Source organism: Oncorhynchus keta, chromosome 35 (assembly GCF_023373465.1).
Source record: "Oncorhynchus keta strain PuntledgeMale-10-30-2019 chromosome 35, Oket_V2, whole genome shotgun sequence".
NCBI classification, from domain to species: Eukaryota; Metazoa; Chordata; class Actinopteri; order Salmoniformes; family Salmonidae; genus Oncorhynchus; species Oncorhynchus keta.
Window position 1 is genome coordinate 53,948,436 of NC_068455.1, and position 20,100 is coordinate 53,968,535.

At 41.5% G+C, this 20,100-nt stretch overlaps 1 protein-coding gene and 1 long non-coding RNA gene across 4 annotated transcripts in view; one reads left to right on the forward strand and one right to left on the reverse strand.

The window, feature by feature from the left end:
• The window catches only part of LOC118368628 (TBC1 domain family member 14-like), a 66,326-nt gene that overhangs the window by 6,702 nt on the left and 39,524 nt on the right, over positions 1-20,100 (forward strand). The window lies entirely within an intron of this gene.
• Positions 8,894-10,481, reverse strand: LOC118368629 (uncharacterized). Its single transcript, XR_004822395.2, has 3 exons — positions 10,374-10,481; positions 10,106-10,180; positions 8,894-9,288 (listed from the first exon to the last, which is right to left on the reverse strand). It is a non-coding gene; the product is annotated as an uncharacterized LOC118368629 (long non-coding RNA).

Below are 20,100 nucleotides of genomic sequence, written 5' to 3' on the forward strand. Positions count from 1 at the left end.
TAAGATGGACATTCAGTGGGCTCTAAAGTGCCAGCATTTCACTCGCGTTTGCTTTTGAAAGAAATTAAATGCTAATACGAAAAATAACTGGTCGCATTTTAATTCTGCGTCCCATTAGTTGTATTTTCCACGTAACATTACGAGGATCACGCAACTTGATAGACTGTAGCAGTAATTATGATCCACGTTACACAAAGCATATATATATATATATATATATATATATATCTCAATCAAATCAAAAATAAATATAAACATCTTGGCATTAAACGTAGTCGGGGGTTTAGAAGACTGCGTGATGAAGAATGAATAAGTGTCCAGTGTTGGCTATAGAGGCACTGCTTCTAAAATGTCTTTGCACTAGATTTCAGATGATCAATTTTGAAAATCTGAAATGATGTATGCGCTGCAAAGAAATACAATAGGCACCTTTTACATAGACTGAAACACCGGACTCTTCTAGTGAACAGCGTTCAAATTCCCTTTGTGGTAGCCTACTTAAGCTTTATTTGTCTTTGTTTTAGTGTTGATTAGGAACCGTGTCAATAAACCAATACTTGTGAGCTGGCCCAAGTGATTTGCCCTGTTTGAGAGGTGACAAGCGTTCCTTTACTATAGAGACTTGGGGGGCATTTGCTAAGAAAAAGGTTATAGATAATTATCTCCAATTATCTCTGTGCTAATTCCACAAAACATTTATTTGATATGTTCTGGACTTATCAGTACGACTATTTTATTTGTTTTGTAAATACCTTTTTAGAGGATTGAACTGAACCAGGTGTGATTCATAATGGTTGTCCAAGCACATGTGCTCATGAAGAAAAGTAAGCATATAATAGGTCCTATGCAATAAGAATATTAGCAGGCAATTTTGCAAACCATTGTTATTGCAGCTAGTCAGTAAAGCTATGTCAGATGATGAGTGAGGAGACTGCAGGAAACAGACAGCAGCAGTAACCCCGAACCCCCAAAAAAGCAGACTACACGTGCGTCAAAGTTCCATTCCTCAATAAAGTATTCCAACCTTTTATAGTCTTGATTTGGTACAATTCTATAATTGTGAACAGACTCAAACAGTGCGGGGGGGGCCCCACTTCGGCACGTGCTATGCACACAAGTTGAAGCTCCAATTTGCCTCGTGCGTCTGGTACTCTAAAATGTTGGACAGGGTTGGACGGTCTGAGTGTGTATGTTTTGGCTTCGTGTATTTCGGGAGCTTAGATGGGAAATTATACACTGCTCTAAAAAATAAAGGGAACACTAAAATAACATCCTAGATCTGAATGAATGAACATTTCTTATTAACTCCTTTTTTCTTTACATAGTTGAATGTGCTAACAGCAAAATCACACAAAAATGATCAATGGAAATCAAATTTATCAACCCATGGAGGTCTGGATTTGGAGTCACACTCAAAATTAAAGTGGAAAACCACACTACAGGCTTCTCCAACTTTGATGTAATGTCCTTAAAACAAGTCTAAATGAGGCTCAGTAGTGTGTGTGGCCTCCACGTGCCTGTATGACCTCCCTACAGCGCCTGGGCATGCTCCTGATGAGGTGGTGGATGGTCTCCTGAGGGATCTCCTCCCAGACCTGGACTAAAGCGTCCGCCAACTCCTGGACAGTCTGTGGTGCAACGTGGCGTTGGTGGATGGAGCGAGACATGATGTCCCAGATGTGCTCAATTGGATTCAGGCCTGGGGAACGGGCGGGCCAGTCCATAGCATCAATGCCTTCCTCTTGCAGGAACTGCTGACACACTCCAGCCACATGAGGTCTTGCATTAGGAGGAACCCAGGGCCAACATATGGTCTCACAAGGGGTCTGAGGATCTCATCTCGCTACCTAATGGCAGTCAGGCTACTTCTGGCGAGCACATGGAGGGCTGTGCGGCCCCACAAAGAAATGCCACACCATGACTGACCCACCTCCAAACCGGTCATGCTGGAGGATGTTGCAGGCAGAAGAACGTTTCCACGGTGTCTCCAGACTCTGTCACGTCTGTCACATGTGCTCAGTGTGAACCTGCTTTCATCTGTGAAGAGCACAGGGCGCCAGTGGCGAATTTGCCAATCTTGGTGTTCTCTTGTAAATACCAAATGTCCTGCACTGTGTTGGGCTGTAAGCACAACCCCCACCTGTGGACGTCGGGACCTCATACCACCCTCATGGAGTCTGTTTCTGACCGTTTGAGCAGACACATGCACATTTGTGGCCTGCTGGAGATAATTTTGCAGGGCTCTGGCAGTGCTCCTCCTGCTCCTCCTTGCACAAAGGCGGAGGTAGCGGTCTCTCTGCTGGGTTGTTGCCCTCCTGCGGCCTACTCCACGTCTCCTGATGTACTGGCCTGTTTCCTGGTAGCGCCTCCATGCTCTGGACACTACGCTGACAGACACAGCAAACCTTCTTGCCACAGCTCGCATTGACGTGTCATCCTGGATGAGTTGCACTACCTGAGCCATTTGTGTGGGATGTAGACTCCGTCTCATGCTACCACTAGAGTGAAAGCACCGCCAGCATTCAAAAGTGAACAAAACATCAGCCAGGAAGCATAGGAGGTCACCACCTGCAGAACCACTCCTTTATTGGGGGTGTCTTGGTAAATGCCTATAATTTCCACCTGTTGTCTATTCCATTTGCACAACAGCATGTGACATTTATTGTCAATCAGTGTTGCTTCCTAAGTGGACAGTTTGATTTCACAGAAGTGTGATTGACTTGGAGTTATATTGTATTGTTTAAGTGTTCCCTTTATTTTTTTGAGCAGTGTAGTTTCCTCTGTAGTAAAACTCAAACCTTCTCACACCTCATCCTGTGATAACATCTTTTGACACAGAGACACACAAAAAGTGCATATACACACCAGGGTTTCTGAGATTTTAATTAGATATTTGAGGAATGTACTGGTTATCCATATGCATTTGGGTGCGTAACCCATTAGGGCGTCCGCCCACGCAGCCAGCACCATCAATTAACAAGGGTTATTGGCCAAATGAGCCACATTTACAGGTCTTTAACAGCCTATAGTGAAATACACTATTCCTGTTTCGATTAGGGTTGAATATTTTGCTGGTGTCTTACAAATGTTCCATCCCGAGATTAAATCACTTTTCTGCCGGGTAACACGGTATTTCTCGCCAAATTTGGAAGTGTCATTCAAAGCATTATAAAGCATAGAAATAGGCCTATGTCTGGATACTAAATGAGCCTGATGAGCCATCCATTTAATACGTTTCATGAGCCCTTTATGAAAGACATTTGAATGATTCCAAGCCCAAATGATTGTGCCGCTATCCAGTACATATACACTACAAAAGTATGTGGACAACTGCTCATCAAACATCTCATTCCAAAATCATGGTCATTAATATGGAGTAGGCTACCTCCCCTTTGCTGTTATAACAGCCTGCACTCTTCTGGCAAGGCTTTCCACTAGATGTTAGAACATTGCTGCGGGGACTTCCATTCAGCCTCGAGCATTAGTGCGGTCCGGCACTGATGTTGGGCGTTTAGGCCTGGCTTGCAGTCGGTGTTCCAATTCATCCCAAAAGTGTTTGATGGGGTTGAGGTCAGGGCTCTGTGCAGGCCAGTCAAGTTCTTCCACACCGATCTCGACAAACCATCTCTAGCAGGGCAGATATTTGACGAACTGACTTGTTGTAAAGGTTGCATCCTATGACAGTACCATGTTGACAATCACTGAGTTCTTCAGTATTGCATGGCTGTGTGCTTGATTTTATAGACCTTTCAGCAACTGGTGTAGTTGAAAAAGCTAAATTCACTACCTTGAATGGTTGTCCACATACTATTGGCCATGTAGTGTATGATATCGGCTACAGCACATTACAGTAGGTAAAACAGAAAAGCCTGTTGATGTAGCTCGCTATATGCTCTCTTGGGTAAATGAATTCAACAAGCTTCAGTAGGCTAATCTTTTTGAGTGTGGACCGTGTTACTGTATTGTGCATAATTCCAGTCCATATAATACATCGTTCAAACCCATAAAACCGGGCGATATACTGTATTTTACGATATACCGGTATTTATGCGCGGACTGGTTTGGATTTTTACTTTACCTTCTAAACCGGTATTTAAATGTTCGGTTTGTTAAATGTAATAACTCCATTTTTATAGTTTACTTCACTACTTCAGTCTGCTTTCTCTCCCTCTCTCTCTCTCTCCATGCCCCTTTCCACACATTCCTAGCCCCATCCCATGTCAATCAGTCAAGGAGCGCATTTGTTGTTCCTTGACCAAGAGACACTTGCATTCAGTCTGCATGGTCAATGCAGCACATGCAACAACGTTGTTTTCACTTCTTAGTATAAATCCACTAGTGGTCTATAATTATACTATTAGTTTGTGTCTCTTACATCTGCCAACAGCTAGTTTGTCTTTTCTCAGCAAGTTTGGCCTAAATCTTGCTCTCCTTTTAATGCTAATCACTAGTTAGCTAACTAGCTAATGAATGTACTGAGTCAGAGAGAACGTTATTAGCTATATAGTGTGATAATACCAGTGGTGGTGTAGACCTAAATCAGCATGTTTGTGCAACAGTATCTTCTAAATCAAAGAGGAATGCGCTAAGCAAAAATGTTAGCTATGTGAAATAGCTAAGAGAAAATTACATGTAGCCAAAGATTATAGAGCCCCCTAGGAAACACTGACCAACACTTTGGTTCCTACCCTGTCACAATAACTCCTCCCTGGCGTTTTCATTTGTTGTCATGTCAAACAACACTATTCAAAATGGCCGCTATTATATTCTAACTAAAGAATTTGAATAATCATTATATTTCCATGATTCCAACAGTTCACCAAAATGTTTTACTCTAAATCGCAAGTCAAATCACAATTGTAACATTTGGTGAAAAATAAAGCCTTGATTGTTTGCCCATAACGTGCCGCTCTACGTGGCAGTCTGGAAATGATCGCAAATGAGAAATGTACCAATTCAACCAAAAAGTATTTAACAATCAGAATTGAGAAAGACCCATTAAAATTACTTAATGTTTGTGTTGCCACCCTAGGGTCACGCACTACTCATACACACCTGGCGCCGACAGAGATCCATCAAATGTATTTATAAAGCCCTTTTTACATCAGCCTATGTCAACGTGCTATACAGAAACCCAGCCTAAAACCCAAACGGCAAGCGATGCAGATGTAGAAGCATGGTGACTAGGAAAAACTCCCTAGAAAGCCAGAACCCTAGAGAGGAACCAGGCTATGAGGGGTGGCCAGTCCTCTTCTGGTTGTGCCGGGTGGAAATTATAACAGTACATGGCCAAGATGTTCAAACGTTCACAGATGACCAGCAGTGTCAAATAATAATAATCACAGTGGTTGTAGAGGGGGCAACAGGTCAGCACCTCAGGAGTAAATGCCAGTTGGCTTTTCATTGTGGATCATTCAGAGTTCGAAACAGCAGGTGCGGTAGAGAGTCGAGAACAGCAGGTACGGGACGGGACACGGTAGCACATCCGGTGAACAGCTCAGGGTTCCATAGCCGCAGGCAGAACAGTTGAAACTGGAGAAGATTGTTTCTTGGGACCTAGAACTAGCATCTCTGTTTTGTCCGAGTTTAAAATTAAAACATTTGCCACCATCCACTTCCTTATGTTTTCCAGGGAGGGCAATTTTGTGGCTTCACCATGTTTCATCGAAATGTACAGCTGTGTATCGTCCGCGTAGCAGTGAAAGTTAACATTATATTTTGATTTAGTATATAGTGAAAACAATAGAGGTCCCGAAAACGGAACATTGAGGAACACCGGAACTTACAGTTGATTTGTCAGAGGACAAACCATCCACAGAGACAAACTGATATTTTTCTGAGAGATAAGATCTAAACCAGGCCAGAACTTGTCCATGTAGTCCAATTTGGGTTTCCAATCTCTCCAAAAGAATGCGGTGATCGATGGTATCAAAGCAGCACTATGGTCTAGGAGCACGAAGGACAGATGCAGTGCCTTGATCTGACACAATTTAAAAGGTAATTTACCACCGTCACGAGTGAGGTCTCGGTGCTATGATAGGGTCTAAAACCAGACTGAAACATTTTGTATACGTTGTTTGACTTCAGGAAGGCAGTGAGTTGCTTTTTCAATTTATTTGAGAGGAATGGGAGATTTGATATATCTATTTTTTTTTAAAATTTAAACTCTCTGTCAAGGTTTGGCTTTATCAAGAGGCTTTACTTTTTTAGTGAGTTTGGTACACATCAGGAGGATAAGGAGGCATTTATTATGCTCAACATAGGAGGGCCAAGCACAGGAAGCAGCTCTTTCAGTAGTTTAGTTTAGTTGGAATAGGGTACAGTATGCAGCTTGGAGGTTTAGAGGCCATTACTATTTTCATCAATGTGTCGAGATATAGTATAAATAAATGGTTGCCTCGCTTTGAGTCCTTAGGAAAGTATGCCGTGTATTTTTTTGAATGTATTATTTCTTACATGCATTTCACTACACTCGCATTAACATCTGCTAACCATGTGTATGTGACCAATAAAATGTTGATTTGAAGCTAATTTAGTACTTTTATGATCCAAAAACATAAAATACTGTCAAATAACATCATACCATCACAAAACATTTTTTTTTATACTGTGATATGATTTTTTTGGCCATATTGCCCAGCCCTAACATGCGGCCTACAAAGTTACGAGTATAGCCGAGCGAATTTGATATTCATTTTGAAATATAACAAGGCCTATTGTATCATTAGTAGGCTGACGCATCCCCTAATGTTTTTTTAGCCTGCCTCCTTTCTCTGTTGTTGCTTCATTCCTTCCTCGCTTTCAACAGTTAACTCATTTAAGTTTCGTTGTCCTTAGCTTCATCATTCTAATGACATCCTTGAATGATATAGGACTAGAATTAGATGCTGAAGGCTTTCACTTCTCTTCACGAAGATCGAATGCTTTTGGGTCTGCATAAATAACTTCATTAGCCTACCGCAATCACACGTTTGCTCCTCTTTCAAACTACCCGTGAGTTATCAGCAAACAAGAGCTTGCGTCCCCCTTTGAATAGTGTATCGGTATAAGAAATGCTAAAAACAAATAACGTCCAGCAAGCTTTTGTAGTATAGCTTGTCTTACATGGGACTCCAAGAGCTAAGGAGCATTTTTAAGGAGGCCAGCGGAGCACAGGTGTGTGCGTATTGCGCAAGAGACAGAGGCTGTAAGTTAGACGCCTATTATGCATAACCAATCATTAATTGGCTAAGTATAAGTCTAATACTGCATTTAATTTATTATCTGAAAGGGGTAGGGTAGGACATCTATCTCATGAATTTTAAAAGTAAGTATTGAGACACCTTCACTTTTTCCACATTTTGTTACATCACAGCCTTATTCTAAAATGGATTAAATATTTTTTTTCTCATCAATCTACACACAATACCCACATGACAAAGCGTTTTTCAACATTTTTGCAAATGTATTACAAATGTAACCTTGTTAAATAAAAACCTTATTTAATTAAGTATTCAGACCCATTGCTATGAGACTCGAAATTGAGCTCTGGTGCATGCGGTTTCCATTAATCATCCTTGATGTTTTTACAGCTTGGAGTCCACCTGTGGTAAATTCAATTGATTGGACATGATTTTGTAAGGCACACATCTGTCTATATTAGGTCTCACAGTTGTCAGAGCAAAAACCAAGCCATGAGGTCGAAGGAATTTTCCTTAGCGCTCCGAGACAGGATTGATCTGGGGAAGGGTACCACTTGTTTTTTTTGCAGCATTGAAGGTCCCCAAGCGCTCTTCTCCGTAGTGGTAGATAATGTCTCCCATTTAAGCTTTTTCTCTGCTGTTCTTACCTGTTGTTCCAAGATTTTCGTCAGGTGGTTGTTGATTTGTTTCCCACTCTCTCTTTTCAACAGCTTTGGGCCACTTCACACTCGGTCTGTGCCCTTTGATCTTTTCCTCTTTTAGAGGTCTCTGTGGTTGGGTGAGTTCAACCACCGGCATTTCTGTGCTTGTGTTATCCTCCTCCGTTACAGGGGTGCTGATGCTCTGCGAACTTTGGTTTGCGTCCCGTCACTGTGCTTCATTCGACTGATTCGACTGGCTGCTTTGTAAGAAGTACTGGTCAATGCGAGGTCCCTGTCTCTGCTCTCCCAAGCACCTTTTCCTCCCTTGATGGATCCTTAACCCCCTTGCCGATGTTACTCTCTCCCAACCACAGCTGCACACCTGAAGTGTATGTCCTGCTGCTGTTATGGTTGTCTCATGTGCTGTGTTTCTACTCGTAGTCGTTTCCGTTCCTGGGTCCGTAGCCGTGTGATCAGTCGTTGAGCCATCTTGCGCCCCAGCTGTCGCAGGCTCTAGGGGTATGTTCCTTTGTTGACTTTCAGTAGCTCTTAGCGGGTGTCTCCAACATACTGAAGCAGTGTCAGACTGCCAACATGGGTAGCTAGCCCATGACAGCCCCCGTGGGGGTCTATTCCCTCTGGTCAGCTGTCTCTCCACGCTGTCACACAGACTTTCCCAGTTATCTCTGACACCTGTGGTCACTTCTGTCCTTCAAACTTAACATTTGGTGACCTAAGATGGCTGAATTTTCCCTGCCACCACCCTCCTCCGTTCCTCGCTCTGCCTGGTGAGTCCCAGGTTCCACGGACTCGATGGGATTCAATCTTTTCAAACACACTACCGGTCAAAAGTTTTAGAACCCTGACTCATTCAAGGGTTTTTCTTTATTCTGACTATTTTCTACATTGTAGAATAATAGTGAAGACATCAAAACTATGAAATAACACATGGAATCATGTAGTAACTGAAAAAAAGTGTTAAACAAATAAAAATATATTTTATATTTCAGATTCTTCAAATAGCCACCCTTTGCCTTGATGACAGCTTTGCACACTCTTAGTATTCTCTCAACCAGCTTCACCTTGAATGCTTTTCCAACAGTCTTGAACGAGTTCCCACATTTGCTGATCACTTTGTTGGCTGCTTTTCCTTCACTCTGCGGCCTGACTCATCCCAAACCATTTCAATTTAACACTTTTTTTGTTGTTGCTTACAACATGATTGAACTCAAATGTTTTGACCTATTTGACCATGTCCAATGTCACCAACCTGATTAAAGTGTCCTTCCTGTTCCATTCATAGGAATGCTCACAGCGAGGGTATGTCTGCGTGATGAATGCTGCCTTGCTGGGCTTCTCTATGGTGCATGTTCGGCTACAAAGTTGACATCTCTCGAACAACTGCAGCAGGCAACCCTCAAACAATATACTTCCTCATCTTATGAGGTGGTGTTGACTGGAATGGCCTGTGAAAGGGTGATATAATAGACAGCCAAGTGGTAAATTGCATTTTGTTATAAAGAAAGGGCAAAGCTTTTTTGATAATGCTCTGCACAACCACATTGACTCTACTACTTGTATGTGCTTGGTTTGGTAATTAACCTACTAGTTTATCAAACTGGGTGTTTTTTAATGCAACTTCTCATCACACACATTACTGTTGATGAAGCCATTTGTGTCATCAGGGCAGTAACTCTGAATCTAATTTTAGGTTGTCACTAGTTACCAAGGCATCAACCTGCCTATTTCTGCAATGTATCTACCTAAAATGTGATTTTTAAACCTAACTGGTAACTTAACCTAACCCTAACCTTAAATTAAGACCAAAAAACACATTTTTGTGTTCATGAATGTACAAGATGTACCAGACTTTGTGGATGTGGTAACTAGTGGAAACCCCTTATTCTATGCTCTACAGATATAGACTAACTTTAGCTCCAGATTGGATTAGATTGGCTTGCGAGCATTATCAAATGATAGTTCATTAACCAACATTATCTAGACCAGTGGTCACCAACCTTTTTCCAAATCAAAATCACTTTTGCAGTCATGAATCAAGCTTGAGACCTACCGTTTAGATTTTTCTTTTTAAACATGAGCTCTAAAAAAAATTAACATTGCCCTAATAAAAACAGTTCGGTTGGAATTAGGTTTGTGCAGTAAGCCTATTGGCTATAGAGCCAATCTTAGACCATATCATTTTTCCAAACTCAAAATTTGATAACAAAATAGATCAGCTGGTGTAGCACTTGTGAGGCACAGTTTTTACTGGACGAATAGTACCTGCATCTGATGGTCATGGTGGTTTCAAGACCAGTGTGGTCAAATCGTGACATCAGTGATCTTCAGCTCGGAGCTCTAGAAAGATGATAGTTTCCAACATTGATTTCTGAGTTTGATGACCGGTCAACATAAAAATGTTCCCCGTCGGACCACATTTCCCCCAGAGTTCCTAGTTGTCTTGAATGCACTGAAGTCAGAAGTTTGAGATATCCGAGTTCCCAGTTGTTTTGAACCCGGCATTAGTCTCAGTGTAGGGTCTTAGTCTCACTTTTTCATCCGGTGAGACTGACCAGAGAGAGGGGACAGTCTTCCACCTGATTGCGAAACTTGAGTCGCACCTCATCCGCCTCGTGCACAAATTCATGTTGTTCCTATGACCAGAGGTGTTTGAAATATTAAAATAGACCTGATGAGCTGTTAATAATAATAAAAACGCATGGCTATCGATACACTTTGCTACTCGTTCATTGCAGCTGCAGCGCGAGTGGAAGTAGAGAGAAGCCCTTCCATGTTTTTTTTTAAATAGTTGAATAAAAACAATGTTAAACCGTGCTGAATAAGACTTGAACTCACTCATAAAAACAGCTCTTTGCTGTATTCTTTGACAGTTTCTCTCTGGTCATGGTTTTATAGAAGTTATTAAATATCACGTAGGCTAGTATCAAACTTTTGCTGTGGCCGGGATTGTGGAAGCTATAGGCACGGTGATTGGCACAATACGATTGACCAGCGCAGCAGGCGCACTCAATTGAGCCACAGATCTCCAGGTCCGTCCTGGTAGGCGGAGTTTGTATTTTCAGACAAATTAAATGGTTCGAAATGGGAACATTTTCCCTATCTGGTGTGCAGGGCTTCTAAATAAATTGCACCTACCGCCAACAACGCAACATTAATTTAAAAAACTATATCCCATAATGGACCATTATTATTTTTTTTTTTAAATAGCACACACAATATCTCATAATGATAAAGTGAAAATGTTTTTCGAAATGTTTGCGAGTGTATTAAATACAGAAATCTCATTTACATTAAGTATACACACAGAGTGAATATTTTATCTCTAAGAGATAAAGGTCTGCAAAGGCAGACCTGAATAGTACAATGTCTGCCCATTTTATTGTTTTTTGTAATTCTTCATGCTCTGTCAAGTTGATTGTTTATCATTGCTAGACAACCATTTTCATGTCTTGCCATAGATTTTCAAGTCGATTTCAGTCAAAAGTGTAACTAGGCCACTCGGGTACATTCAACGTCATCTTGGGAAGATACTCCAGTATAGATTTGGCCTTGTGTTTTAGGTCGTTGTCCTGCTGAAAGGTGAATTTGTCATTTGGAAAGCAGACTGAACCAGGATTTCCTCTAGGATTTTTTTCCTGTGCATGTAGCTGTATTCAGTCAATTTTTATCATAAAAAATTCCCTAGTCCTTGCCGATGACAAGCATACCCATAACATGCAGCCACCACAATGCTTGAACATGTGAAGAGTGGTACTCCGGGTTGTGTTGGATTTGCCCCAAACACTTTTTATTTAGGACGTAAAGCTACTTTCTTTGACACATCTTTTACAGTGTTACTTTAGTGCCTTTTTGCAAACAGGATGCATGTTTTGGAATATTTTTATTCTGTACGGACTTCCTTCTTGTCACTCTGTCATTTAGTATTGTGGACTATCTACAATGTTGTTGATCCATCCTCTGTTTTCTCATATCACAACCATTAAACTCTTAACTGTTTTAAAATCACCAATAGCCCCATGGTGAAATCCCTGAGCAAGTTTCCTTCCGTTCCGGCAACTGAGTTAGAAAGGATGCCTGTATCTTTGTAGTGCCTGGGTGTATTGATACACCATCCAAAGCCTAATTAATAACTTCACCATGCTCAAAGGGATATTCCGCATCGGTGCCCTTCTTTGTGAGGCATTGGAAAAACTTCCCTGGTCTTTGTGGTTGAATCTGTGATTGAAATTCACTACTCAATTTAGGGACCTTACGATTACAATGTGTGGGGTACAGAGATTGGGTAGTTATGAAGAAAATCATGTTAACCACTATTATTGAACACAGAATTTTATTTGATAAGCACACTTTTTTAAATATATATCCTGATCGTATTTAGGCTTGCCATAACAAAGGGTTTGAATACTTATTGAGTCAAGACATTTCAGCTTTTAATTTATTTTTAATCTACACACAAAATTCCACTGAAATGATGGTGTATTGTGTAGTTAAGTGACACAAAATCTCAATGTTAATGAATTTTAAAATGTGTGTTACAGTAAAGGGGTGTGAATACTTTCTGAAGGCACTATAATGTTAGCTAAACGGTTAGCATCACCATTTGCCAGTTAGCACAACATGGCTAGCCTGTAGCTGATTAGCTTGCCTCGCTAGCATTATCAAATGGTAATGTTACATAACCAGCAGTATCTCAACGATACACAATACACACGCATGATCTACGACCTAAGTACATTTTAATGAGGTAGCCGCGCTAACGTTAGCTATCCTACCTCACTTTATCAAAAGACTGACTATGATGTCAATCGCCACATTCTTATAGGCAGACTCAACAACCTTGGTTTCTCAAATGATTGCCTCACCTAGTTCACCAACTACTTCTCAGACAGACTTCAGTGTGTCAAATCGGAGGGCCTGTTGTCTGGACCTCTGGCAGTCTATGGGGGTGACACAAGGTTCAATTCTCTGGCAGACTCTTTTCTCTGTATACATCAATGATGTCGCTCTTGCTGCTGGTGACTCTGATCCACCTCTACGCAGACGACACCATTCTGTATACATCTGGCCCTTCATTGGACACTGTGTTAACAACTTTTCAGATGAGCTTCAATGCCATACATATGTCTACAGCAGGCACAAGCCAAACCTCGCTTAACTTCTTATGGTATAGGGGACGCGTGCGTCCCACTTGGCCAAAAACCAGGGAAAATGCAGCGCGGCAAATTCAAATAAATTGATATAAAAATCTAACTTTCATAAAATCACACATGTAAGATACTAAATTAAAGCTACACTCGTTGTGAATCCAGCCAACATGTCAGATTTTAAAAAGCTTTTCGGCAAAAGCATAAGAAGCTATTATCTGATGATAGCACAACTGTAAACAAAGAGGGTAGAATATTTCAACCCTGCAGGCGCTACACGAAACGCAGAAATAAAATATAAAACATGCCTTACATTTGATGAGCTTCTTTTGTTGGCACTCCCAATATGTCCCATAAACATCACAATTGGTCCTTTTTGTTCGATTAATTCCATCCATATATATCCAATATGTCAATTTATTTGACGCGTTTGATCCAGAAACAAACAGCTTTTAAAATGCGCAACGTCACCACAAAATATTTCAAATGTTGCCTATAAACTTTGCCAAAATATTTCAAACTACTTTTGTAATACAACTTTAGGTATTTTTAAACGTTAATAATCGATCAAATTGAAGACAGGTCTTTCTGTTTTCAATAGAGGACGAGAGTCTTGGCCAACTCTCAACAGCGTTACCCTTTTCCAGGATGACCCTATTTCTTCATTGCACAAATGAATAACCTCAAACAAATTCCAAAGACTTATGACATCCAGTGGAAGCGGTAGGAACTGAAAATAAGTTCCTAAGAAATATCGTTTGCCAATGAGAAATCCAGTGAACAGACAGAGACCTGAGAAAAATCAAATCTGAACGGTTAGTCCTCGGGGTTTTGCCTGCTACATAAGTTCTGTTACACTCACAGACATGATTCAAACAGTTCCAGAAACTTCAGTGTTTTCTATCCTAATATGCATATATTTTATATTCTTGGCATGAGTAGCACAAAGTTGAAATTGGGCACGCTATTTATCCAAAAGTGAAAATGCTGCCCCCTATACCTCCAGTTGTGGCCTGGAGTATTTTATATATCGGCATACGATCTGTTCTATGTGCACATCAAAAAGGTTGAATATTCTTGGTGTGTCTGAGGCTTTAGGCCTATTTTAAAATAGTGAATACATGTATGGACTATGGCCATTGACAGAATTACCATAACCCACTCTGAAGTTTATGAAGCTGTTTTCAAAAGTTCAACAAAGAGTTTTAACGGCTGGTTTTACATCCCTCTCGATCACAGCTGAGCTATTTTAGTGCAGGTGGTTGGTTATTTTCACCTTTGCGTACACAAATTCCCCTACTTGCACTGCCACTTGTTTTCCTCAACTCTGAGTTGCCTTCCTATCACGACTATCACTACTTTCTAACTAGCTTGCCAAACCAGTGTTTGATCAGCGCACTGTGGTGACAACCGCATGCGCTCTGTGTCAAGGTTTATTCAAGTTTACACACGTGTTGTAGGCACTGGGGCCAACAACTTTTCTCTGCTGCTCCCTCCAATCAATTACTCTGCTCTCTCGCTCTCTCTCGTGTGTGTGTGTGTGTGTGTGTGTGGTTACACATCCTCTTTCTGCACTTAACACTCTCACTTTCTCTGTCTACACACATACATTCTCTCTCTTTTCCCTCCCATTTTCTCAGTCAAACTCCTTCATTCATACGCGGTGTTGGTAGTAGAGTGGGCTGTGGTTAGGATCTCTGAATAACACAGGGTTACGTCTCAGCTGTGGGTGTCTCTATCCCTTAAAAAATATAAGCTTTTCTCTTTTATCCTACTGATTACAACTATGGACTTCAGGCTTGACTGAATGAGAGGCTCTACTTCATACTAAGGAGTTTCTCTCTCTGGGATTCTGAGAGCGAACAGACTGCTCTTGCTGAGGATCTGAAGAATTTCTCTCTCTGGACAGCGGAGAAATTGTTGTGGTTTTGCACTGGCACACAGACAGGATGGCTGCCCCTTCACTGTCCTCTTCATTGACAGGTCTGTGAGTACGAGAGGGCTATTCTGACCTCCTTCAGTGTGTAGTATACACTGGCTTTAGAAAAACCAAACCATCACTTCGAAGTTATCTAGGGGCTATACTTCTGTTTTCTATCCATTTTGTTTTCCTAGGCTGGATACGAGTCCATTTCTGCTAGGATTCCACTCCTTGTGTGATATGCTAAACATGACACTGGGAGTGTTGTGTGTGTGTGTGTGTGTGTGTGTGTGTGTGTGTGTGTGGCATATGACGAGGAATACAAGGACTGGAATGTTAGCCTGGGTACTAGTCTGTTGTTTCCCGCTTGACACAAAAAGAACACTCTGCCATGTGACGGGTTATGAGGCCTGGAGGGTTTTCCGTTTAGGCAAAGTGTGTGCTTGTGTGTACCAGGTGTCATTATGACACACAGCCTGGAAAGGGGAACAAGTACTTGAAGTTCTGAATATTCTCTTACTGCTCTATCTGTTGTGACGGTCATGTGTTTTGTTGTGTTTAAAGCAGCTCTGGTACACACTTTGGGGATTTGTCTGCTTTTAAAAACTTTTCTGAAAATGTTTACATTATTCACTGCTTAGGGCCTACATTATTCACGTGTGAATACTGAGTACAGAAAATCTTGTAGAATCTACCCCTCCACATCAGACTATTTATTGTAATGTTTTCTAAAGCAAATGATTACAACCAACCAAGTGTGAATCCGTAGTTTCCTTGTGGTAAGCTAATAGGAAAAAGGAAAAATAGGCCTAGGTTATATTCAAAACCTTGCGTTTTAGCTAATAGGAAAGATTAGCAAACTTAGCTAACTTTGCTCTGTGACGGTTTCAGTCAGTGCCCAGCTGTGCCCCCTGCACCCCTGAACTTCCCCATTCAAGTTCCTTTATCACAGCGGACGTTACTGCTGTTGAAGACTGTGTTTATAGTGCTTAGTTCTCTTCAGTTATTGATTAATTTTCCCTTTAGGTAGGTAGATAAGTCATTGAGAACAAATGTTATTTTACAATAACGACCTGTCCACAGCTCTTCAAGCTACTTTCTAATCTAGATTCAGCATTGCAGGCAATGTTTCTGTTTTTGCATTATTTTTGTAAAAATAAAAAAGCATGTGCCTGTCCGGTTGTATATTGTAATATTTATTTTTGACCCAACAATATTCTTCTCTGACAAATCGTTACTTAACAGCGTCATAGCAATGTCTGCGGGGCCTGGTGTTGCGTAAGTAAATGTAATATTTACATGCCAGACCTCCGCTACTGATACAGTGCTATAGTGCACTACCTCCAGCGGGATGAAGGGAGAGCCTGGTGGGAGACGGGGACCGAGGTTCAAGAGGGATCGGAGAGGAGTGGTACACAGAGTACGTTTGCATTGACTTGCACCATACGTTGTCAACGTCTCATGAAAAACTGCTTCCTAAAATTCAAGTTGTGTTGTCATTTTTCACTCCCATCGTCAAAATCACTTTTGAAGAACGCAGGTCATTGCTCGTTCACTGCATTGCAATGTTTCAATTGAAATATTTCCATATTTGCCAAATTGACAGGAGGGCCTTCTCAAGTTTGGCTTCTTGTCAGAACCATAACATCGTGGACTTTGCCTCAGAGCCTGAGATTGCTAATTAGAAACACAGCTGCAGCCATAAACACACATACTAACATGATTCATGTCCTGGCCCGGGCACTAGGCTTTTTATTGTCCCTGTGTTTTGAGAACCAGCAGGCATACTGCTCTTTGTTTGATGTGAGAGACTCACCACCAAACAAGTTTTTCCATTTACACAGCCCCTAGTGCACATTACTGTTAGGCGACACATCTTTCATGTTTACCTTCCTGACATTTTAAAGGTAGACGGCGATATGACACAGATGCCGAAATGAAACAGCAGAGTCGGTCAAGTTCTGCAACAACTAAAAGTGTTGATGTGCGGTTCTCAACTCCTCTGCTGTTCTGGTGCGAACCCGTTGCACGTGCACCGATGCAAGACTTTGCTCTCACACAGTATCTTGCTCGTCTCAGTATCTTCGGTGCTGCTCGTGGCAACGTCCTTTTGCCGAGTCTTGCTTTTAATGAAGGGTGGAAAGGTTGGAAGAGTCACGAAGGATTAACTCTTGCGAGCGAAAGTACAGAGGGTTGTGTAATTATTTTCCTCTGGGAAATGGGACATGGCTACGTAGCTCTGAAACCACCATCTGCGGGGAACACTCAGCCCTAACGCCCACCTCCCCACAGTTCCCAGCCGACCCGTCTCCGTTACGGGTCCTCTATTCATTTGAATGTGTTGACGATTTTAATAGTATGCATACCAATGGTCCAATATTCTCGATCCCTGCTGTGCGTACACTTTTGGTGGTTTGATAGACTCAACACGAAACGTTTCTCGTTTAGGCCCAAGACCATTGGCGCCAATATGTCATATAAGGCAAAATCGGATTTAAGGAAGATTTTGTGCGTACTGGTTATACATTTGCCCCTCGCCGGTCTTTCTCTAGATATGCATGTTTTATTAATCTTTTTTTTTTTTTTTACTCTGTTTATTGAGTTTTACACACACACACACACACACACACACACACACACACACACACACACACACACACACACACACACACACACACACACACACACACAAGACAAAGCAATATAAATAATATACTCAACTAGAAAAAAAAATACAAATAAAAATACAAATAAAAAAAATAGCTTTAAAGATACCATACTTTAGACAAGTTAAACATACCAGGCAGAAGGCTACAGAGGTTAAAGGGCAATCTATAGTACAGGGACAGAGCAAACACCTCACCATTGTTCCTATAAACAGTCAAGGGATAAGGGTGGAGAAATGCAACCACTCACAGAGAGTCATGGCCACAGACCGACCATCCACTGGACATTTTTTTTTTTTACAATGCTTTAAAATAAAAAAATAAAATGATTATTCATGTAGGCGTGAACAAAGTGTAAAAAAAACAGGGAAAAACAAGCTCACACTTCAGTCTCTGCCTGGGCAAGATGAACAAGGCATCTGCGGATCACAATCAATAAGCACATGGACCTTAATGCCCCCCCCAGCAAAAACACAGAGAGAGGCTCCTCCAACCCTTAAGTCACAGACTTATTTTAGTATGAATTGGAATGCCATCAGAGGATAGACTGTTTAAAGTAAGACCGGAATGGAGCCCAAGCCTCATCAAACAGTTTGGGGTTCCCACGTGAATTGAATTTGATTTTTTTCTAGTTTCAGAGAGCACAACACATCCCTCACCCAATATTTATAAGATGGGGGGAGCTGCCATCTTCCAGTTCTGTAGTATTATCCGTCTAGCGAAAAGTTGTATAAGCAACAGTGTCTTGATAGGTGGTACCCATGGGCAGTACTCCAAAAAGGGCTGTAAGGGGAGACTGATCTATAACAGTGTCATATATATATATCAGAGAAACATTTAAATATTAATTCCCAGAAACCTGAGAGTTTATGACAGCCCCAAAACATATGCAACAGTGTGGCTGGTTCCACTTTACATCTGACACAGGTAGGATCAAAATCAGAGAATATTTACATTTACATTTAAGTCATTTAGCAGACGCTCTTATCCAGAGCGACTTACATTCTTCCAAGTTTGGCCCCCGACCAGTGGATACGGTGAACCACCTTGAATCGAATGAGGCTGTGTCTAGTGCTAAAAGAGGACGAGTGCACCCTGTGCAGCACAGATTCCCAGGCGTCTTCCCCAAGTTCCTCCCCCAAATCCTTTTCCCATCGAGTCTTTAAAGTCACCAAAGAAGGGTTCTGTAAGTCATGAATGATTGCATATACATCTGAAATTGCGCCCCTAGGAAGCTTGTTCAGCTCCAAGATGCTCTCTATAGCTGTATTCGCAGGCCTATTGGGAAATCCAGGTGTGTTAGCCCTGACAAAGTTTCTAGTCTGGAGATTGCGGAAAAAGTGGGATTGGGGGAGATTGAACTTTTCCTGCAGCTGAGAAGAAGAGGCAAATGTATCATCAAAGAATAATTGGGCTAGCGAGGAGAGGCCTAGTTAGTGCCAAATGCCAAAAGCCCCATCATTCAAAGATGGAGGAAATAAAATGTTCTGATTGATTGGGCCTGATAGAGAAAAGCCTCGGAGGTTAAAGGCTAAAGGGAACTGATTACAAATTTTAAGAGACTGCTTTACAATTGGGTTGACACACCTTTTGCCTAGGGACACTGGGAGAGACGAGCACAGCACAGAGGAAAGTGCTGCAGGTTTACACGATTCAGACTCCATCTGGACCCAGAGTGGTCTAGGGCCAGTAGGATCAGTCTGCAGCCAGTACAGAACGGCTCTGAAATTTGCAGCCCAGTAGTATGTCTGAAAATTTGGTAGAGCTAAACCCCCAATGACCTAGGCTTCTGTAAATGTTTTCTACCAATCCGTGGTACCTTGCCATCCCAAATAAAATGCATGAATGTTTGATCCAGTGAGATCAAAAAAGATTTTGGAATAAAAATGGGTAAACATTGAAATAAATATAAAAATTTGGGCAACACATTCATTTTAATGACATTAATCCTTCCGATAAGAGAAAGGGGTAGCGAATTCCAAAAAGTAAAAGATTGTTTCAATCTGTCTGCTAGAGCAACAGAGTTTTCCTGAAACAAATTTAAATATTTCCTTGTCACTTTTACTCCCAAGTAAGTGAATTGATCCCGGACAATCCTAAACTGAGAACTTGTAAAAGAGCACTTTAAAGCAGCCTTGTTTACTGGAAAAAGCTCACTCTTGCCTAGATTCAGCTTGTACCCTGAGATTGATCCAAACTTTTTAAGAACAGATAGGGCACGTGGCAATGAGGTATCGGGGTTGGAGATAAACAAAAGGAGGTCGTCAGCATATAGCGAGACTTTCTGTTCCCAGCCCACCCTGATTATGCCTTGAATGGCATCATTAGAGCGTAGTGCAATGGCGAGAGGCTCGATTGCCAAAGCAAACAACAAGGGGGAGAGTGGGCAACCCTGTCTGGATCCGCGGTGCAAGGGAAAATAGTCAGAGTACAAGTTATTAGTCTGTACCGAAAGCCATGGGGGAAAAATAAAGAATATTTATCCACGCAATGAATTTGGGGCCAAAGCCAAATCTATAAAGGGCA